General features: G+C 47.9%; 1 protein-coding gene and 1 long non-coding RNA gene across 6 annotated transcripts in view; one reads left to right on the forward strand and one right to left on the reverse strand.

The window, feature by feature from the left end:
- The window catches only part of LOC135911737 (protein MMS22-like), a 164498-nt gene that overhangs the window by 116846 nt on the left and 24164 nt on the right, over positions 1-23488 (reverse strand). The gene's annotated exons all lie outside the window — the stretch shown is intronic.
- Positions 24-16629, forward strand: LOC135911740 (uncharacterized). The gene is made up of 3 exons (XR_010567436.2): positions 24-435; positions 14087-14224; positions 16308-16629. It is a non-coding gene; the product is annotated as an uncharacterized lncRNA (long non-coding RNA).

Genomic DNA, 23488 nt, shown 5'->3' on the forward strand with positions numbered 1-23488 from the left:
CCGAAGGTACAGTTTCCCTTCTCTAAAGTTGTTCTTTATTCTATGGGTAGTATATGCGCCGCCGTGTTTGCAAGAAGAGGAGCTGCTTTGCGGGGGGAAAAATAAGATCTGCACTTCGGCAATCTCGCGAACAGAATGAGCAACTCGGCGCTTCACTGTTCCGTACTCGGTTGCACGGACAACGCGAGGCCTGTACAGTCTCTACACAACGTTGCTCTGCATCCAGCTCCACGCGACACTTGCCTTCGCCGCGTGTGGCTTCAACGTAGTGGCCTCCCGGGAGACTGCAAGCACTGCAACAACGCATCAGTTTTCGTTTGTGGGCGGCACTTCGCCCCGGATGACTATGAGCGATTGTACCAAAAAACGAAGTATGCCGTTAAAGTGCGCCTGAAGTCGAACGCTGTACCGACGCTCCTTCTTCCGAGCGAAGAGGTGAGCATGAACCACACTTGTGTCAACCGCTACTGCGTGTGGTCCCTACGATAGATGTTCTTATTCAATGCTACAATGTCCAATCAGGTTAAGCATCGCTTCGAACGATAGCAAAGGCACCGCGAACACGCGGCCACTTTCGATCGCAATCGAGACCTCGACCGCGATTGGCTGCCTCCCGCAGGTTGCGCAAAGGAGCCAATCGCGACGGATAAATGCGATCCCGATTGGGTTCAATCGCGATCGAAAGTGCGCCGTGTGACACCCGTATTAAACTGTCCGAAAGATCACAAGTACGGTAGTTGATCATTTTCGGGAATCACTGCCGTTGATGAGCCAGTAGACGGCGCCGTCTTATCCAAGCTTTTGCACTTAGCATCATGTCACGTAAAACACACACACACACACAAAAAAAACACAAATGCCTTCTTTATTTTGCAGTTGCTTCCTTTTTTACTTTTCCAATGGTCAAGGAAAAATTAATCTCAAGCACTCTTAGGCTGTGTGTACACCTCTGTGGAATGCTTTCTTCAGTGACAGCAGCAGTGTGTCAGTGGCAATCAGAAACAGACTACAGTTACAACTTCTGGGAGAAATTATTTGCCAAGTCCAAATCAAACATTTTAATGCTTCATCACTCTTCATTTCTGCGGTGTAACAAACTCATGTCTGTATTTAGTTTCTAAAGTTTAGTCTTATTTCTCCTGATGATGGGTAATTAATTTTATGAGCATTCCGTACGCTTGTGTTGCATACAGGGTTTGTCCGTAAAGTAAGCATGCTACTGGCACTGTAGTCGTCAGTAGCGTGCAACCCCCCCCCCCCCCCCTTCACGAAGGCGAGATTTGTAAAAAAAGAAAAAAGTGTGTGTGTGTGTGGGGGGGGGGGGAGGGTCATAAGCTAAAGGTAATGCACTGGGCGGCAGTCGCATCCGAGCTATGACGCAGTGAGTATCTGAAGTGGCGCAAAAGCTGTTTTTGAGTTTTTTGTCGGAGCAGAAAATATGAAATACGGAGCATTCGCTGGAGCAGCGGTACTCGACAAAATTTTGCTTTCATCTGGCAAAACTGCTTTCAAGATGCTTGCTTTGGTTAAAGGGACCACTAAAGTTTACTATGAAAGTGATAAAGCAATGCTCTAGAACGTCTAAGGCGTCAATATAATCGCGAACAGAGCTTTAGTAACCGAGAAATTGAGGCAAATGCATGACACGATTTGAGACCCCCCAGCGACATTCTGGTACTAGCCCGATGACGAAGGCACTCCTCATCACAATTTATGTCACTAGTACTCAACTACTCGTATTAAAAAGATCATTTCATTAGGTTACAGGACGGAAGAAAATGCTACTTGTCAACTTCTGTTCGATTCTAAGAAAAAACATTCCGACGTTACCCTTCAGTAGTATGGGTGGTCGAAAGGTCTCGTTTTCGCTCAACTCTGTGCCGCGCGCGCTTTGGAGTTTCAGTCCTTTCGTTAGCGCGTCGTGCTGCGCTGGTTCTGCTGGCTCGCGAAACTTGCATCTGGAACAAGCAGCGAGAATGCCACGTCCATGTGATGTCGTGGGATGCGCGAACGGTCCGCGGAACTTGGCCAAGGGCAATTGCAGCGGCGAATCCAAAGTTACTTATCACTGTGTGCCAACGAGTGAACCTCTCCGTTCGATGTGGTTAAATGCCGTACCTCTGCCACAGCGCGTTGGCAAAGAGCCAAAAAAATTACCGACGATTACGTTACTTCCTAATGCGAAATTTGAGCGCAACAAATAAGCTGTTTCACCTTTTCGATAGATTGAGGCAAAGAAATCGAGCAACACATGTATGCGCTATCACAGAATTTTTTTTTAGAGCGCAGCTCTTTGGCGTCCGTTCCTGGGTTTCGCGTCGTCGTCGGCGTTGTCGTCGGCCTCGTAACCAGCTCCGCCCAGCGCCCCAGCGTGCAGCGCTAGCAGCGACCCCCCAGCGCTAGCAGCGACCGACTGATACCGCTGGATGCCGCTGACGCCGCTAGAGAGTCAAGATAACGTGACTGCATAGAACACCGTCGCCGCCATGCAGAAAGAGGAGGAAAGGGTCCCCCCCCCCCCCCCCTGTTCTTGTGTGGCGGATAGGGTGCTCTTCAGTTGCCGACGCGCCGGTTATTTCACGTAGGCCCCGGCACGTCGACGAATACGTGACCACTTTCCCACGGCTAGACCTGGTTCTTAGCGCTGCGGAAGCGAGGGTATCATATTGTTTGTGTCGGCATCGGCGGCGTTGTCCCTGAAACCAACTCCGCAGCTGGGGTTGACTCACTATCGGCGTCAGCGGCATCAGTCAGTCGCTGCTATCTCTTCCCTCCTCCCTTTATCGTGTTGTCCGCTTGCTGCGCGCGCTTCTGCCCCGATCGTTTGCCGCTGGGTGTACTCGCCGCCCCCCTCCCCTCTCTTCCTGCGAGTCTCCGGTTGTCAAAGCGCCGGCTCGAACTTAATTCCTTTCTTCGCTCCTCCTTCAATGCAACCCCTGTGCGGTGGCAATCAGAGAGCCAGATCGGTGGCGGCGGATCTGTATATGTGCACCGCCCGAGCCGAAATTGCCGCTGCCGTTCGCCACTGCGAAATTATCTGCCAGTTCTTTCTGAGCCATGAGCGAGACGACCGATGGAAGTCCTCCGTCTGCTGCTGCTGCTAAACGAGCTGCCAGAGCAGAGGCCCAGCGCCGTCGCCGTCAGAATCCAGAGGTGCGTGCCGCCGAAGCAGAAGCTTACCGTCGCCGCCGTCGAGATGATCCAGGAGTACGCGTCGCCGAAGCAGAGGCTAAGCGCCGCCGCCGAGAAGACCCTGCCGTTCGCGCCGCCGAAGCGGAGGCTCATCGCCGCCGTCGAGAGCAACCAGCAGTAAGCGAGGCTGAAGCAGAAGCTCATCGCCGCCGCCGAGAGGACCCTGCAGTTCGCGCCGCCGAAGCGGAGGCTCATCGCCGCCGCCGAGAAGACCCTGCCGTTCGCGCGGCCGAGGCCGAGGCCAAACGCAAACAAAGGCTCGCAAACAGTCAGGGTGCAACAAATGCTTTCCGGCGGCCTCAATCTATCGAAAAGGTGAAACAGCTTATTTGCTGCGCTCAAATTTCGCATTAGGAAGTAACGTAATCGTCGGTAATTTTTAGAGCGCAGCTCTTTGGCGTCCGTTCCTGGGTTTCGCGTCGTCGTCGGCGTTGTCGTCGGCCTCGTAACCAGCTCCGCCCCCCTTCGCTGGAGTGGGAGACGAAGGACGCGAGCCGCGAATGGCGGAGACCAATGAGAGCGGCCCCTTCAGTGACGTGCGCGCGCGATGCTGGTGTCATGCGGACCCTCCTTACGGCTCGATGCGCACTCGTGTCTGGTCTCAGCCGATCCGCTCGTTTCGTACTATCGTCTGCTCGCGCCACAGCTCTCGCCCGCGCCTGTTTGGTTCTGTTGGGTCGGTCTCGTTCGCGCTTGTTTTGGTTGTTATTTCGACAACAAACGGTTACAAATATCCCTCGAGGCCAGCGCACCTTCCACAACTTAATGCGGTGAGTGTAAGACTCGTGTATCTCCGCGAATCCCATTCATGCAAGTGCGACGACTGATGCACGGCGGAGGCCAATATGGCATTAAGGGCCCAGTTGTGAACGTCTTTGTGAACGTCTTTGAGAATCAAGCATTGGTATACCAAGTCGAACATATATCAGTGTATTTCTCCGACCAAAAAGCTTCCTTCATGACTGTCAAGAACTGTTAGTGGAGTCTTTGTTAAAGGAATACGTGTGAAAAATAAAAAAAAAATTCTGTGATAGCGCATACATGTGTTGCTCGATTTCTTTGCCTCAATCTATCGAAAAGGTGAAACAGCTTATTTGCTGCGCTCAAATTTCGCATTAGGAAGTAACGTAATCGTCGGTAATTTTTTTATTTTTCACACGTATTCCTTTAACAAAGACTCCACTAACAGTTCTTGACAGTCATGAAGGAAGCTTTGTGGTCGGAGAAATAGACTGATATATGTTCGACTTGGTACACCAATGCTTGATTCTCAAAGACGAAATCTATACAAGTGCCTCGCGAGGTTGTCACAGCCGTGGGACGCGTTACGAGCGAGAGGAACGGGATGTTCTCCCGCATAAGTGTTAGGAAATTGCCGTTTGTCTTTATGTCAACATTAAAGTCCCCCACTACTAACATCGGTGTGGATCGATGGACGGTTAATGCGAGTTGCAGGAAGTGCACGACGTCTTTCGTGAGTGCGGTAGGGGCGAAGTAGGCAGCTACTACCAGCAAGCCGTTGGGCAACTTTGCGGCGCACAGTTCGCCAACTTCATGTGACGTGCCAAACATTTCGACTGGTATTGCAGGAAGAGGGGGGAGGGGGGCGGCGTGTACACCCAGCGGCAAACGATGGGGGCAGAAGCGCGCGCAGCAAGCGGACAACACGATAAAGGGAGGAGGGAAGAGATAGCAGCGACTGACTGATGCCGCTGACGCCGATAGTGAGTCAACCCCAGCTGCGGAGTTGGTTTCAGGGACAACGCCGCTGATGCCGACACAAACAATATGATACCCTCGCTTCCGCAGCGCTAAGAACCAGGTCTAGCTGGGGAAGGTGGTCACGTATTCGTCGACGTGCCGGGGCCTACGTGAAATAACCGGCGCGTCGGCAACTGAAGAGCACCCTATCCGCCACACAAGAACAGGGGGGGGGGGGGACCCTTTCCTCCTCTTTCTGCATGGCGGCGACGGTGTTCTATGCAGTCACGTTATCTTGACTCTCTAGCGGCGTCAGCGGCATCCAGCGGTATCAGTCGGCCGCTGCTAGCGCTGGGGGGATGAAAGGGGGGCGGAGCTGGTTACGAGGCCGACGACAACGCCGACGACGACGCGAAACCCAGGAACGGACGCCAAAGAGCTGCGCTCTGAAATCGCATCGTGTGCTTGCTGCACTTTCGTCCAGACGATTACGAGTTCAACGCCGACTTACTGAAGTCGTGTGGAGTGCCTTACAAAGCAATGCTTTCCCGTAGTGCTGTTCCGTCGGTCTTGCCTGCATTCTCCGAAGCGCAAGAACTGCAGGTCGAAGACGGGGCGGTGAGTGCAGCATTTGGTTTTCACGAAGGAAAAGCTACAAATGTGCGAATATGTACTGCAACTGTATGACATACAGTTGCAGTCGTAGTAACGCAACGACGCCGGCAGCGCGAGCCCTCAGCAGCAGGTCACGTTCATCAGTGCTTAAATCGCTGAAGTCGAGCCCAGCATCGCGAGCCAAGTGTCGTTCTCAGGGTCGTCCATTGCAACGAGCGTCAAAGTTGGCGTCATAAAATAACCAGCTTATCGTCGCGCGCTTTCCCTTCCGCTAGATACCATAGTTCCGCTTACGCGCTGCTGTCGGCTCTGTCTTGGCTCTGTTTCTGGCCGCGCGTTGGCGTTTTGCGCAGGAAAACCGTAGCGCCGTTTTACTCACCGACGGCGCAACGTCACTATGAGACCATGATGTCACCACTCCTCGATCGGACGGCGGGCGATTTGAACTGCGCTAGAGGTACGCGGACGCTTCAGAACGCATTTTATCTTAAAAGAAAGTCTCTTCTTCGCATGAAATAAGCGTTTCGAGGTTTCTGAGATGGTATTTCAATAGTCCACATTGACTTAACATTAACTTTTAGTGTCCCTTTAATAATGACTTGTAGTTGTGTGCAGAACCAGCTCCATATGATGGTGCATCAGCACAGGCAGATTGCACCACATCTGATACAGAGTTCAAACCATGAACGCAACATAATTAGTTTTAAATAAACATTCAACTGTCATGGTGTCTGAAGAAAAGCAGCAAATGAGTGGCAGGGGCAATAACTGCTTAGTAAAATTAAATAGGTCATGTTAGCACAAAAATACTGGAAACAGATGGAAACAAGGAAGAACACTTAGTGTTCGTATTGTGTTTATGTCTGTTCCAGTAGTTTGTGCTAACATGCTTAGGTTAGGTTCCACTCTTAAAGACCATTTTGCAGATGCAAATGTGCGCACTAGAAATGGCACAGTGACCATAGAGCAGAACATGTTCCAGAAATGGCCATGAAGGACTGTTTGATGCTGCATGTACCAGGAAACTGAGTGATCGTGCAAATCCATATGGCAGTAAATTGTAATCAAGCGAAGATTTCCGCATCAAAAGAGCCTTGAATTTTGCTTCCTTTGCACTTGCCCAAAATTTGTCACCACTCATACCTGTGTGCACATACTCTCACCCTTAAGAGGGACTTGTTGGGTGAGCTCTAACATAGTATAACATAATCGAACGCCAGTAAACGACAAGAAAACCACAGAAAGGAAAAAAAAAAGAGAGAAAGCAGCAGGAAGGGGGCTGGACTAGCCACCGACTTTATATCATGAAAATGAGGTGCCCTAAAGCCAAATGGAGCATGCGTGACAGCACTACAAATTACTCAAAGGTAATTATGCTTACTACACTCAACACTCTTTTATCCAAAAAGCGAAGCTTTTGCTTACATGTCACAAAGAATACATAGGGCAGTCAGGTAGGTGTGTCAATATGAGGACGCATGAGCATAGCAGTTTGTATCCCACGGGCATCGGCGGCAATCTTCTGAAACACTGTGAACAGTGTGGTTGCACTCCCCCCTTTAGCAACAGGTCCGTCATTGGGAAAGCTAAGATGCACCAGGAAATGGAGATAATAGAAACTTTTCATATCTAGAAACTTGGTCCGGACAAGTGTGTGAGGAGTGCACCACCCGTGTTCCTGACCAGTGAAGAACTTTGCTTTCTAGATAAAGACTGTCATATGTACTAAGCCTGGCTGCCCCGAAGTGACTTACAGTGCTATCACTCATGCTCCGTTTGGCACTGGTCATAATATATCAGTCATTGTAGTTTTTCCTTTGTTGCCACAGAAAGCTGTCCATGAGTATAGCAACGCTATTAATGACATCTTACGATGATTTCTTCAACCACAGTACATTGGAAGTGTTTTAATGCAATTAGTATTTTTAAAATACCTCACGCACTTTTTTTTTTTTCCCTGCCAACTTGGGTCACTGGGTAGTCCATGGTCAAATGGGTAGAACAGCGGGCTCCTGTGCTGAGGGAACAGTGTTTGAAACCGGCTGTTGAACCAACTTGGGTCATTGTCTATAGGATGCTGAGACTTTTCAATGAACCTCATTCACTCCAACTTGGGTCACTGAGTATGCGCCCATGGGTGTGTGTCACTGGGTATGTCAGCTCCTCAATAAACCTTTGACGCCAACTTGGGTCTCTGTGTGTGCGCAATTGAGTTCTTCAATGAGGGAGAGGGGAACATCTTATAAATTTCACCGGTGCTGGGTAGAATTGAACCCTCACCATAGATATTCAGACATGCACCATGCGTGGGCTTTGTGGCAATGCTGCTAGATGCAGCAGTTTGTCCAGAAGGAAATGTGGGAGAGTAGCCTGGCGGCAATAATGTGTGCCACTGTGATACTTCAAAGTGAATTGCGTAGATGTTGACATTCATCGTGAAGTGGATTCTACTGAAATATTTTTTTTTTTGTGTCACGTGTGCATTCTTGTCAATGAAAATAAAGAAAAGAACACCATATCCATGTTAATGATTATTTTGCTGCTAAAGCTTTCCAGCATCAGTTAAATATGATGTGGCTGGTCATTGTAAAAAAGCTGGTGTTCTTTCTAGCTATACTCTGTGCCAGAAGATAGCACCAGCAACTTGACTGTGGTACTATCGTTTAATTGAATATACATTTGCGGACAAGCAAAATCATTGTAATGGTGTACGACTGCAATGGCACGCAGTCTTTGGAAAGTGGACATAAAACCTGCATACCTTCAAGACTTTCGATGACGGAGTGCAAGGAGCAGCACAAAAGTTGCGGGTGTTTGGGGACCCTGTCGCCGCGATTTCGTGAACACCAAGAACGGTTGTTTGATGTCAAAGGCCTACAAAGGCACGACAGCAGTTGCCCAGAGAGGGAACTCGCAGCACATATACAGGGCACCAGCGCTGCCCACAACTGCATGCGGCTGCTAAGCAGCAAGTAATTACAACTGCTATGCTGCTGACACGCTTCCTCGCCCCCTGCCCCATTCTAGTCAAAATTTCTTTCCCTTTCGTTCTGAGCCGGAGCACATCTTGGCGGCTTTTGTGTGAGTGCAGCTGAGGCACCTTTCCTATCACTCTAGACATGTTATTACTTGCGTCTCACGTGATTAAAATATCTTACTGCATGCAGAATGGTGCCCACCACATCGTAGAAAAGGTTGCTCACTCTATATTTCTAGGACTACCCACTCCATCTGTGGTGTCACAGACTCGCATGACAGCTTATGGATGCCAGCCAATGAGATAATTCACGATTGTTCATGATCTTGAGCAAAATGCATGCAGACGTTTCCAATGTTCTACAGCGTCCTGCCTATCCCACCACAGCTCCTGTGTCGCTCTCTTGGGCACCTTCGTGAGGCACCAATCTGCACCACAAAGAGGAGAATAAGCGATGAAGGACCAACAGGCAGGACATTGCTATCTGCACAGTTTTTACGAGAGGAAATATTGCGTTGAGGAGGAAGTATAAGAGACCGTGCCCTTCACACTTTTGTGAAGTCCTTTTCCAGCGTTCAAGTGGGAGTATGTTCACTCCAGAGTGTTCCTCCAGAATGTTCTTAGTTTTGAAGAAGGGGTTTCAGGACCCCTTTAATATTGTTACGTAGGAAGATGCAGACGAAAAGCTATGTACAAGTATATTTACAAGAAAATACGCTGCGCTTGGCCAAGAGGCAGCAGCCTGCGCTAGCTTCTCATCGTCGTCGTCGTCTTCGCACTGCTCGCCTTTTCATGATCGCACATATTGTTCCGTAGCACTACCCCCAGCTGCAAAAGCGCCGTCCCGGAGCGACTAAAGATCGGACTCGGAAGCAGTGTAGTAGGCCTTGAGCCTACTGACATGCACGACATCACTTGATGCCAGAAGAGAGGACGAGGTTGAACCCACAGGAGCAATTTCGTAAGTCACAGGCGTCACCTGGCGCAGCACGTGGTAGGGCCCTGTGTATTGCAAAAGGAGCTTCTCTGAAAGTCCGATGTGACGGAAGGGCGACCACAGGAGCATGAGCGCACCAGGCGAAAACTGTACGTCACGATGGCGGGCGTTGTAATGACACTGCTGAGTGGCTTGTGAGGTCGTCAGTCGAGCAGGGCAAGCTGGCGTGCATGGTCGGCGAGCGCAATGGCATCGCACGCATACTCGCTTGTTGATATCGCAGCAGGAAGAAGTGCCGTGTCTAGGGGCAAGGTAGGTTCGCGACCGTACAGTAGATAAAATGGAGAAAATCCTGCGGTGTCGTGCCGGGAAGAATTGTACGCAAATGTTCCGTAAGGAAGGGCAATGTCCCAGTCGTGGTGGTCTTTGGAAACGTACTTGGACAGCATATCGGTAAGAGTACGGTTTAACTGCTCTGTCAGGCCATTGGTTTGAGGATGGTATGAGGTAGTCAGTTTGTGTTCAATGGAGCAGGAACGCACAATGTCAGCGATATCTTTCGAGAGGAAGTTTCGACCACGGTCAGTAAGCAGCTGTCGCGGGGCGCCATGAAGCAAGATAATGTCACGCAAGAGAAAGTCCGCGACGTCAGTGGCGCAACTGGTAGGGAGAGCCCGAGTGATAGCGTATCGGGTGGCGTAATCAGTTGTGACGGCTACCCATTTGTTCCCAGAGGATGACGTGGGAAAGGGACCGAGCAGGTCTAATCCAACACGAAAGAACGGGACGGTGATCAGCTGGAGATGACCGGCAGGTAGCACCTGAGGTGTTTTCCGACGCTGGCAGGGATCACAGGCAGCAACATAGCGTCGAACGAAGCAAGCGAGACCAGGCCAGTAGAAGCAGCGGCGGATGCGGTCGTACATGCGAGTAACCCCAAGATGTCCTGCAGTGGGTGCGTCATGCATCTCAAAGAGCACAGCCTGTCGTAGCTGTTTTGGCACGACAAGAAGAAGATCAGAGCCGTCAGGGAGGAAGTTCCTTCGATACAGAATGCTGCCCTGGAGGACATATCGGCGAACGTGTGCGTCGGTAGGTGTGGAGCGCAGACGCTCGATAAGTGCTCGCAGCGATAGGTCTCGGTACTGCTCATCGGCGATGTTAGCGAAGGCAGACACAGAGAAAATGCCGTTGGCGCTACTACTGTCGGCATCGTCAGGCTCGTCGACCAGGTAGCGAGACAGGCAGTTAGCGTCCTTGTGTAGACGGCCAGATTTAAAGGTGACAGTATACGAATATTCTTGGAGGCGTAAGGCCCAGCGACCAAGTCTTCCTGTAGGATCTTTCAGTGAGCATAACCAGCAAAGCGCATGATGGTCTGTGACAACGGAAAAGGGTTGGCCATATAAGTATGGGCGGAATTTCGCAACCGCCCAAACTAGGGCCAGACACTCACGCTCAGTGATGGAATAGTTGCGCTCCGCGGGTGAGAGGAGCCTGCTGGCGTAAGCGATAACACAGTCTTGGCCATGCTGGCGTTGTGCCAGTACTGCGCCAATTCCGTGACCGCTGGCATCAGTACGGACTTCGGTAGGCACAGAAGGATCGAAATGGGCCAGAACGGGAGGCGTTGTGAGAATGTCGATTAGATGTGAGAATGCAGACGCCTCGTTATCGCCCCACTGGAAAGGGGCGTCTTCTTTCAAAAGCTCGGTTAGTGGTCGTGCTATGGCGGCGAAATTTCTCACGAAACGGCGGAAGTACGAACAAAGGCCGATGAAGCTGCGCACATCCTTGACACACTTCGAAACAGGGAAGTGCGCAACAGCATGGATCTTGCCTGGGTCCGGTTGCACTCCGTTCGCGTCAGCGAGATGTCCAAGGACGGTAATCTGGCGATGGCCGAATTGACACTTCGATGCGTTGAGTTGCAAAACAGGTCGACGAAAAATGTCCAGGATTGCTGAGAGGCGCTCGAGGTGCGTAGCGAACGTTGGGGAGAATATGATAACGTCATCCAAGTAGCACAGGCATGTGGACCATTTGAAACCGTGAAGAAGGGAGTCCATCATGCGTTCAAAAGTGGCAGGGGCGTTACATAGACCGAACGGCATCACTTTGAATTAATAAAGACCGTCGGGTGTTACAAAAGCAGTCTTCTTGCGGTCGAGATCGTCCACGGCAATCTGCGAGTAGCCGGAGCGAAGGTCAATAGAGGAGAAATAGCGAGCACTGTGGAGGCAGTCAAGGGCGTCATCAATCCGAGGTAGGGGATACACGTCCTTTTTGGTAACCCTGTTAAGGTGCCGATAGTCCACGCAAAAGCGCCATGAGCCACCCTTCTTTTTGACCAGTAAAACAGGTGACGCCCATGGATTATATGATGGTTCAATAATGTTCTTGGCAAGCATTTTGTGAACTTCTGCGTGAATAACTTGACGCTCAGCTGGTGACACTCGATACGGGTGGCGATGAATAGGAGGGGCATCGCCGGTATTAATGCGATGTTTGACAGCTGTAGTTTGAGCGAAAGGACGATCGTTAAAGTAAAAAATATCGTGGTAAGAAAACAGAACACGGTAGAGTTCACGGTGCTCGGACGGCAAGTCGGGCGCAATCATTTTCTGTAAGTCAGCAATGGTACAATTTGCCGACTGCGATGGTAGAGGAGCATCGGATGAAGTGTCGTCTACTGCAATGGATGCTACTGAGTGATCCGCGAATGAGCAAAGCTGGGCCAGAGACATCCCACGTGGCAGCACTTGTGTCGTCAAGCCAAAGTTGACCACTGGCAGGCAGATGCAATTCGCCGTAATAGATACAACTGTATGAGGTACTGTGATCCCGTGTGTAAGGAGGACATCTTGTATAGGAGCCGCGATGTAGTGACCGTCTGGGACTGGTGGGGAAGACACTAGGTCAACGTAGGTCAGTGCCGAAGGTGGCAAGCGAACGAAGTCGACGGAACTGAGGCGACTGGGGTGTGGTTCAGCAGGATCCAGAACAGGCAGGTCAAGGCAGAGAGTACTGGCGGAACAATCGATGAGAGCAGAATGTGCTGAGAAGAAGTCTAAGCCGAGGATGATGTCATGGGGACAGTGGGCGATGACTGTGAATAGCACAATTGTTCAGCGATCGGCGAAGGAGACGCGGGCGTTACACATACCAATTACGGGGGCTATTCCGCCATCGGCGACACGGACAACAGGCGTCGTGGCGGGCGTGATAATTTTCTTGAGCCGGTTACGAAGGTCAGCGCTCATTACGGACAAATGCGCCCCAGTGTCTACGAGTGCAGACACAGAAACACCGTCGACTTGCACGTCAAGAAGGTTCAGATGAGTGGGCAACGTCAGTAGAGGATTTGGCGGCGTAGGGAGCAATGCAGCGTCACCTCGAGGCGCTGCATCGTCGAGTTTTCCGGCTGGGAGCAGCGTCCGAAGGGAGTCGGCGAATAGGAGCGACGGGGCTGGGGAGAGTGAGATTGTCGTTGTTGGGGCGAAGGCGAACGAGAATAGGAGCGGTTCGGTGCAGGAGAATCAGCGGCGGCGTTATTGGAGTGTGCGGCATAGGGACGAGAAGGGCCACCTGGGGGGCGAGAGTAGGCGGTATAAGTTGACAGGGTCGGGGAACTCCAGCGACTGCGACAGTGCCGAGAAATGTGCCCGATTCGATGGCAGTGGAAACAAATGGGCTTGTCGTCAGCAGTGCGCCATTCAGATGGGTTGCGGAAACGTGGTGGGTAAAAAGGGGCGGGACGGGGCGGAATCGAAGAAGCCGGGCGGGTATCAGGACGATGGGCCGAGCAGATGGTAAGACCTACGTTTTCGAACTCTTGGCGGACAACTGCCTGGATCGGTGAGACCATGACTGCAGATGTGTTGGTGGGACTAGAGTCGAAGGCAGCCGGATAGGCGGCCTCGATCTCATGCCGAACGATCCTGGTAACATTGGCAGTGTTGTTGGGACGAGGAGTGTCGGCACAGGAAGATGTCGCCGGGGTGTTGGGCAGACGAGCAAACTGCTGGTCAATACGTCGGGTTTTAGCGAGTTCCAGGCGCGGCACTTTTTTATAACAGCATCCACAGTCGCTACGTTGTTGCAAACGAGCAAGTTGAAGGCGTCATCGGCAATGCCTTTGAGGATGTAGGCAACCTTGTCTGACTCAGTCATGTGGGTGTCAACTTAGCGGCACAGAGCCAAGACGTCCTGAATGTACGTGACATAGGGCTCTGTTGACGTCTGCACACGGCCGGAAAGCGCCTTCTGCGCGGCAAGTTGGTGACCGTAGGGATTGCGGAACAAGTCTCGAAGCAGTGTCTTAAGTGAATCCCAACTGGTGAGCTCATCTTCGTGCATGCGATACCAAACTCTAGGTGTACCACCGAGGTAAAAGACTACGTTGGCGAGCATAATAGTAGGGTACCCCGCACCTCCACCAGATATGTTACGTAGGAAGACGCAGACGAAAACCTATGTAGAAGTATATTTACAAGAAAATACGCTGCGCTTGGCCAAGAGGCAACAGCCTGCGCTAGCTTCTCATTGTCGTCTTCGCACTGCTCGCCTTTTCATGATCGCACATATTGTTCCGTAGCAATATTAAGCCAGTAGTGAGACTGCTGTCAGGAGCTCAAAGGTGGCACCCCTTTGCTTCTTTGCAGGCAGCTCGGTCCAATGCATATAAGGTGCATACATTGGGCAGTCGCACAAAGACCGGACACCACCATGTCGTCAAGGTCAAGGCCAGCACCCAAACTGATGTGGTCACCCGTACCACAACTACGCAGACAAAAACTAAGGTCAGTAAAGCACTCGTACAGTGCTGTCACCTTTGCAAAAATATTAGGTCTTCTTCTTTTTCTTAGACTATACATTTGTAAGAATTGCTTGCGGCAGATAGGGCAATTCTAATCCTTCAACTGGATTGCTCACAGAGCCAGACAGTATTTGCACAACAAATTGAAATGTATAACTTGCTAATTAACAAAACATCACCAATTAATTCTGTCAGTAATTATTTCACAGCACATACTGCAATTAACGAATGGTACTGATGAGTCTGCAAGGCATATCCACTAGTAACAAATTCAGAGGATGGCACTAGTTTCGAGACTTACACTTCAATGCATAAAATGCTGTTTTATGCGTTTAACTACAACAATAACTGGAACGCCATTGTATTTCATCGCACACTTTGGAAAAGAATCGTATCTCAAAACTGGCATCATCCTAGTACTAGTTCATTCCAAGTGGATACACCTTGTGAACTCACCAGCTATATTTGTAAAGTGCAATATGTCCCACAAAGTAGTCAGGTACAGACTTAATTAGTTGAAATATTCTTAGTTAAACGGCCCCTCACGAGGCCCCATAGCAAATTTCGGTTATATGCTGGAAGTTGTTATGTGTCCTCAACGGAGCGTTTTGCCGTAAAAATTTTTCACATGGGCTCATTAATAGCTGAAACAAATATTTCACTGTCGCGAGCCCATGATTTTAGGAGGCGAGCTTCACCGCAAACATAGACAATCATTCCACTTGCCCCGTCTAGCCTCCGCAAGCGAAATTCCTTCCCTGCGTTCTCCCATACCAGACCTCGATGATCGCGCGATGCATACGTCACGGGCACCGCCTTCGTGTTTTTTTTTTCTCCTCGCTTTTTTGCAACGCATTGCACTTTTTGCGACGCAGTGCTGACGGCGTCGCGTGTGAACTGTTGTGATTGTTCTTTTTTTTTTCGCAGCGCGCGATTTCGTGTGCTGTGCACAAAGACACCTGATTAGTGGTGTAAGTCAGTGCTACAAGAATACTGAGGCAGACACAAGTGGATCACAGAGCATGATCCCGCGCTGGAACGCAGTAGAAAATGACATAGTTTCAGCGTCGCGTGCTGCTGGATGACGTGGGAACAAGCAGACAAAACGGAAGTACATCTCTCTTACTGCGGTGTGAAGTAAAACAAAACCGTGCAGACATTCGGTTTGTGTGTTTTATTATTTCTGTAAGCTTTAATTAATCTATTCAAGCAACATATTACAGAAATAAAAGATGTTGCCTTGAATAATTCTCAGTCATGTGTCACCACAAGTGACGTCACAGTGCAAACACGTGTACGTAGGCACATCAGCACGTGTACGTCCTCTAGCTTGGAGCGTGGCAGCCGCAAGCAGAAGGGAAAACAGCGTTTGGTTTGAAATTTCAGGTCTTTCCACGGCGCATAGCGATGTAGTACACTTTGCAGACACAACCGTTATCGTGCAATGTATGCTCTGCGCTTGTCAGCTCAAATGGCCAGACCTGGTGAGGTGCCCTTTAAGTGAATTATGCATTCTGTTTTCTAGTGCAAGTAATGTTTGTCTCTTTAAGCGGTCCAGGTGAAGGATTTGAATTGTGCTTTTTACCACAGGCAATTTTTACAAATTCTGTGGTCTCAAAAAATATCCAATATAAGTAAAGGAGTGCACTTTATTTTTCATTCAAAACGAGAAATCTCTGTTGCACTTATCATTTGATAAACTCAGCGAACATGCCGGTATGTTCTCTGCCTGATCTAACTTTGAGTTGTTGTTTAGCGCTACTTTAATTGAGACTAAATTGGAAACATGAAAACAGATTGGATTTGATGTCAAACAAGATTCAGGTGAATTGAACTGGATCAAGTAAGCCAGCCTCAGCTCATTTCATTCTTTGTCTTCGAAAAACAATTTTATAATTATACCAGGTGTCTTTTCTTTAAAAATGCTGATGACTTTTGAAGCACTGTTGAGTATTAAAACACCCACTTTCACACAGAGCGCTTTTGTAGCTGTCTGGCTCACAGTGGCTATGCCATGCAACTTTTTCATTGAAGCACTTGGCTGTCTTGTTTTTCTAACTCTTCAGAGATTAAGGAGCCAAGGTACAAACACGGGCCTCAAGTGGTGATTCTGAGGAGATGGACGGGCAGGGAAAAAATTTGTCCAGCCAACGCTGAAGAGGCGAGACCTCGAAGGGGCTCCACAGGAGGACAGCGAGCCACCATCACACTAGCACCTGCTGTGGTACACAGACTGTGGTACCTTGCCTAATGTCGACCACTTGGAACCAGCGGCCTGCTGGTGATGCCCAACACTGCCATCGTGAAGGTGGCACACAAAGAGCGCATACAAGAAAGCTTCAACCATTACATTGTTTTCAACATCATTAAAGCAGTACTGACATTAAATTTTTCTCCTTGTCACCTTCTTGTTCATTACGTGAAGGTCCAAACCTCTCATACGTAGAAAAATAACTAACCAGCGTCAGAGGGAGCTAAATAATTTACTATGATACTTGTTTCTAGGAACCAGAAGGTTGACGCACCATGACATTACGACAGATTAAGTCACTCCATTGCTGTGATCACTGGCCGCTGCCAGACAAAATGTCTACAGCATTCTCATGTTTTGCTAGCTAATGAAAATTGTCATCCAACCGACTGTAGCACGAAGCTACAAAAGAAACCTATAAGGGTTCCTCAGAAGGCAAGCCTTCTGGCGGATTTTTGTGCAGGCAGATGCCACTTTAGCAGCTGCAGACCAGTTAAGGCTGACATGTCCTTTTATTTAATGTGTTACTGACATACTGATTTATTCTAAGATGTCCATTCGGAGGTTACATAGGAATTCGTGTTCGTGACTTGGTGGAGCATCACGTACCTACTGTAAAGGTCACCTCCCGAAGTTAACAGCGACACAGATGACGCTCACGCTGGAGAGTGCTTTCTGTGCGTGCATGTAGTACTATCGCCGATATCATGAGTATATGGCACTGATGTACTTGCTATGCGGTTGACGCTCACACAATGTTATGAAAAATATGGCAGGCTGTACTTCCGCTGACATGCACACACTCTGCTCATAAGGTACACATTAATGATTTCTTTCGACGTCCAAATGCCACAGCGTTCATTTTAGTGAGCATTTGGCAGGTCCTCAACGCCTTTGCTCGTGAAAGAAATCTGTACCTCGGCGGGCTTGCAAGTGTGCACAGAATGAGTAACAAGGTGCCCACTTTTCAGTAGTTGGTTGTGCGTATGGAGAGCTTGTAAGTACTGAACCTATAAAAGCAAGTGATGTGGACGAAGAGATGGAGACACTGGCGGCACGCCACACGCTTTTTGCCATAAGCGCATGGCCAGCCAGTGTGTGCAGGGCATTCAGCTACATTTCGAAGTAGTCCTTTTCGTAATAAACACACACAACAAGATGGGATTGTACAGGCTTTCTACGTTTTCACCCCGTACATTGTTCAGATAGCAAGTTTCCGTAGTGACAAGGCACAAATGCATTGCAAAAAGTTTGTTTTTGGTAAAAATCTTGTATGATGTGGGCAAATGTCTCTGGAAAGGAGTAAAAATTTCTTTTGCGAGATGCAGCAGAGACTACACACAAGTATTGACGGTGTAGCCCTCACAGCCAGCCACATCCAGGGCCTCTGTTTTTGAAAAGATCGCTACATTTCCCCAGAGTGGCATGACTTTTTCATTATGGACAAAAGCACTGTCCCTTCACTAAGCAACAAAAACTTCCCGCCGCTGTACTCGGCAAGGCCACAAGGTCATGCTCCCATGGCAGCTGAGGTAGCAGCTGCAAGCACTCTTTCTTCGATGACTACCGACCCCACGGGTACAACGGACAGAACTTCCAAGGCAATCCAGCACAGCCACAAGGCTCCAATAGTGCCAACCAAATCAAAGAAGGCTCCTTCCAATCCACCTACTTTAGCAAGAATGCCAGTCAAGGCGCCGCCAAGAACAGTGATTCCTGACTATGCCCACCATACAGTAGGTGTAAGACGGCCTGGTTCCCAGTCTTGAGGGCTTTCTTAAAGTTAAGGAAATTGCCAGCAAAAGGCATCTGCTCCAAATTGCATATTTCCGCCCTTGCCCGTTATTCAAACACCTTGATTGTTCATAAAGGCCTAAGGATTAATCTCAAGCCAGCCACTTTGGACATGTGCGTTACTTACAAAATCAAATGGGAGAATGTTCTTAAAAATGCATTGTTAGAACTTGTTTCAATCATTATAGATCACTACAAAACAAATGTGGAGTCGCTATGTAGGCAGGAGAAATTACTCAAACAGAACCTAATATCGGAGGAGTAATCAGAAATAGTTTGCTATGAATCCAATAAAGTGTCGGCACTCTAAAAAAATAAAGCAAGAAACTTTTCTCATGACAATGTTGGTCCTCACACTAACCAGCTGGGATAAAACGACGATATGCTTCCCATAAAGCACCCTTACCAAACAACAAAATGAGCTTAGTGCTCTTTCAAAAAGTTAGAATTTTTGCATGGCCACTGGAGGCTTTGAACTTCAGCTTCTTAAAGATTTAGAAAACTTTGCAAGAAATTTGAGACTTGGAGAATAATTTGTGCTACATCCTCCACAGCGCGATAAGCGTCTGCATATATAAAAGCAGTAAAACATACTGATTTCGACGCAACATGTCTATTGAAGAAAAGCACAAGGATGAATTAAACAGCAAGCAAGATCTTGTGATTAAACCTGCCGACAAAAGAGGTGTAATAGTGATGATGGACAAGAATATCTATGTTAAAGAGGCCAACAGACAATTGTCTGACTCTTCATTCCATCAGGTACTAACTTATGATCCTACTCAAGCTTTTAAACTTGAGATAAAGGAAACAATCACCAAACTAGTAAGGATAAGATGGAGCAATTGGCAACTGTCACACCACTCAGTCCTCTAGTGGGAAGATTTAAACTCCTACTCAAGATTCATAAAGAAAATAACGCCAACTCACTGTTTCTGGTGTAGCCACTGTCACTGAAAACATATTGCGCTATGTTGACAGCCTAATTCACATAATAACAACTACATTTTCGTCTTTTGTAAAGGATACCAACCATTTTCTTTCAGAAGACTAGAACTTGGAAGTACCTCTTGAATGCTACTTGTTACTTTCGATGTTCGTTCTCAGTACACAAATATCCCTCATGCTGATGGGATGAAAGCGGTGCTATCAGCATATGAAGAATTGCCAGTCGATAAGCCCGTTCACTGCTATACACTATGGACACTTCTTAACTTGGTTCTTGAACTAAACAATATTGAGTTTAATGGGGCGCATTACATGCAAGTATGCAGAACGTCAATAGGAACGAGAATTGGTCCTAATTGTGCCAATACAATATTTTTATGGCTGTACTAGAAGAATTCCTCGCATCTCGCAGCTTAAAGTCACTCTACTACTAACTTTTTATTGATGGAATCTTTATGATTTGGCCTCATGGGAAAACAGATCTCTTCAAGAAATTTATAACTTACTTCAGTCGTGCTCAGCCCACTATTTCCTTTTTTCACCACTACTCGCAACTTCTTGGATGTAACCGTCTCATTGTGTGGAGGCAGATTAAATACGAAACTTTACAGGAAGCCCACGGACACCCACCAGTATTTGCATTTCTATAGTAGTCATGTTAGACACTACAAGATGGGCATTCTGTACAGCCAAGCACACCGCTTTAGGTGTAAATGTTTGAACAATGAAGATTTCAGTGCTAATCGTGCGCTAATGAAAGACGTTCTTCTGAAGCAAAAATACCCAGAGTAGATATTTAATTGATGATGCTGTAACTTGAGCTGGCAAGCTCAACCGTGCCGATATACTTAAAGCTAAACCACCTAATAGTGAACAACGAACAAATTTAATTCTTACACACTCTTCTTCGGTGCTGAAGGTTTCAGCCATTCTTAGAAAGCACCATAACATGCTTGGTCAAAGTGACTGCCTTAAGCGCATAATTGTGGAACTGCCCCAAGTCGTCTATGGAGAAAAATAAATATTTATGCGATACTTTGACCAAGTCAGTCCTAAATGCTAGCCGTGGCACAGGCTTATGCCTTGCAACAAATCACGTTGCCAGGTTTGTCCTCGCGCGAAAACTACACAAAAAGTAACCAGTACCGCGTCCAACTTCTCTGTTCAAATTAAAAAAAAACTTAACATGTGACACCACCAATGTGCTCTGCCTTCTTGAATGTACTACTTGTAATCAACAGTATATTTTTCAGACAGAGACACCTTTTGGGATACGATTTAATAACCACAGGTCACATGCAAAATCTCTTTTGAATCCCATATCCAAACATGTCAGCCTTCCCAGTCACTCTTTGAATGGCCTAAAAGTGACAATATAGGAATCAGGCTTCCGCTCACACCACGAGTGGGAAATTTGTGAGTCCTATCTTATCTATAAGTTTAACACTGCCGCCTCAGGTTTTAATGAAAGCACTGGGAAACTTAAGTGGATTATTAAATTAAAGTAAATTAAAAAACAACTTGCCGCAGGTGGGAACCAGTTCCCACCTGGGGCAAGTTGTTTTGTCATCCACTTTAATTTCCATTAATTTATCGCTTCTTTATTTCATTTATTAAGCACACGTAATTTCCCCTATGTTGTCCTCGGTGTCAGTGTTTGTTGGCTTCTTATGATATGACTAATAAAAATCGGGCCCTTCTGTTAACCCCCTTCTTGTTTATTACATAACGAGGGTCTCGAATCCGGCAACATTGATGCCTTCAGGTAGCATGTGTGGGTTTATTGACTAGTTGCCTTCACCCAAAAAGATCATGTTCTCGTGACGCCTGCGGCAAAAAGAACATTCCACATCCGCCGTCAAGGTCTGTGAGTGGTGGCGCTGGCTAACACTCCCAGGGTTATACTAGGACACACAAATGCCCAAGAAAGTGGATGGGGAAGCGGCGCCGTGGTAGCTCAATTGGTAGAACATTGCATGCAAAATGCAAAAGTTGTGGGTTTGGTTCCCACCTGCGGCAAGTTGTTTTTTCATCCACTTTAATTTCCATTAATTTATCGTTTCTTTGTTTCATTTATTAAGCACAAGTGATTTCCCCTATGTTGTCCTCGGTGTCAGTGTTTCTTTGCTTTTTGTGATTTATTTTTCAAGAAATTCATGCTGCAGCTCAAACAATGAAAGTTAATTCCTGTCTGCAGAGACATTTGCCCAACTCATAAAATTTTCGCTGAAAACAAAATATAGTCCGGACCCCTAAGTCTGTCATCTGCACACATTCCATAATTCGTAAAGTGGCATGCCAGAACCCACGTGGTTGCTTGGCTACGCTTCATAAACCGTTAGAGCCGGTTAGTACTAAGGAGCATACTGCAGGGAGCTTCAACCAAAGCTAGGCCGTCAGCCTTTATTGTCATTGTGAAGCGACGAAGGCATTATAAAAGAAAAGAAAAGCAGGCAGAAATCCTTGAAGTACAAAGCTCATAGGGGACTTCAATGAGGGACCTAAGTTCCTGTACAGTGTGCTTATGGCACTGCTCGCTCGTGCACACTCGTGCATTGTTTTTTGAAAGCTGTAACTGAGCATGCACACTTGCGTTGAGCTTGCGTTTATATGCAAGAAGCATCAACGTACATACCTATATGAATGTGTTTGTGAAAAAAGCAGTTTTAGTGCGCGTTTTGGCATTCCTCGACACTTTCACTCGTTAAAAAGCATTTGCAGCCTCGGTGGTTACACAAGCATGCTTGAGCGAACAGAATGAGTAACAGGGCGATTCAATGTTCTGTACTCGGTTGCACAAGAAACGCGAGGCCTCTGCACCGAGCGCCATTCGAAAGCTCTCTTCGTCGTGTCTGGCTTCAACGTATCGGCCTCCCGGAAGACTACCGCAGCATAGACGTCTTCGCTGTAGGCACCACTTCACTCCAGAGGACTATACCTACGACCCGTGGTTTGTGCGAGAAATGAAGTATGCGGTTAAGTTGCGCCTAAAGCCAAGCGCAGCACTGACGCTCTTCCTTCCGAGCGAAGAGGTGAGCACAAACCACGCGTGCGTCCACCGTGAAGTGATGTGGCAATTACCGCTTTTACGCTGTCCGAGGGCCTGTAATGCTTGCCACCAACGTTCTGTCACTGCTGCTACGTCCAGTCACGATAAGCATCGCGAAAGATGCCTGCCTTTAAGGTTGCTGTCCAAAATATTGGAGAAGGGAATATCGCTTTGTCGCTGATAAGCCAGTCATCGCAAGTGCTCTTAGGCTGCCTGTAGCTGTAGAACGCTTTTTTCAGTGACAGCAGCAGTGTCTAAATGACAGAGAGAGACTATGAGTTGCAACTTTTGGAAGAAGAGATTTAGTCCAAATAAAACGTTTGGCTGTATCACTTTTTAATTTCTTCCCCGCAGTAACGAATTCACCATTTGCATTTAGTTTCTAAGCTGATGATTTAGACATTATTTTTCCTGATAAGTAGTTGTGAAGCTTATGAGCATATCTTACAAATATATTGCACACACCGACTTATTTCGATCTTATGTGAATGTTCCTGTGAACAGCACCTGACAAATTTATTTCCGATAGCTACGGCACATAAAAGTGCCTTCGTGCATACACCAGAGGCCCAACCAAACATGTCAGCTGCTTACTCTTTGAGAAAGGTGCGACTCTAATGAAAGCTGCATATCAGTGCCTCCTGAAACTGCAGCCCAACAATGCCAGTGCCAGTGGACCCTCGAGAAAACTCAAGGTGTCATTTACAGAATCTATAGCTTATGTAGGGGTAACTAAAAACCTCCTTTAACGACTGAGGCAGACAGAAACAATTTCTGTCACTTGGACCACCAGTGCAATGGCATGGCCTAACACTGAGGCAATGAACCGCAGGTTTGATTTTGATGGTGTCATCATCCTTGTGATGGAAAGAAACCTGTGCAAGCTGCTCGACCCTGTTACGGCACATTCAGGGTGCCAAAGGGACAATTAAGTGCTTGCTAGGAGAGCTTCCACTAACGTACATGCAGGACCTATGCAGAGTTGGCTCCCCAGGCGATCATTGCCAGGGCCACAAGCTGGATCTATGAGGTGCTAAGCAAAACTTCTGGGAATTTAAAAAGTGCGGGCAAACTAAGTTGGTATACATTTTTACCACTAAATATAGCTAGCAGTATGCCTTGCGAATCAGTGTGCTGAATGATTTGCATCTAAGATGAAGTGCTGTTTTGCGAAGTGTTGTTTTGCAATGCAATGTTTCACTGAT

The sequence above is a fragment of the Dermacentor albipictus genome, chromosome 5, assembly GCF_038994185.2.
Source record: "Dermacentor albipictus isolate Rhodes 1998 colony chromosome 5, USDA_Dalb.pri_finalv2, whole genome shotgun sequence".
Classification (NCBI taxonomy): domain Eukaryota; kingdom Metazoa; phylum Arthropoda; class Arachnida; order Ixodida; family Ixodidae; genus Dermacentor; species Dermacentor albipictus.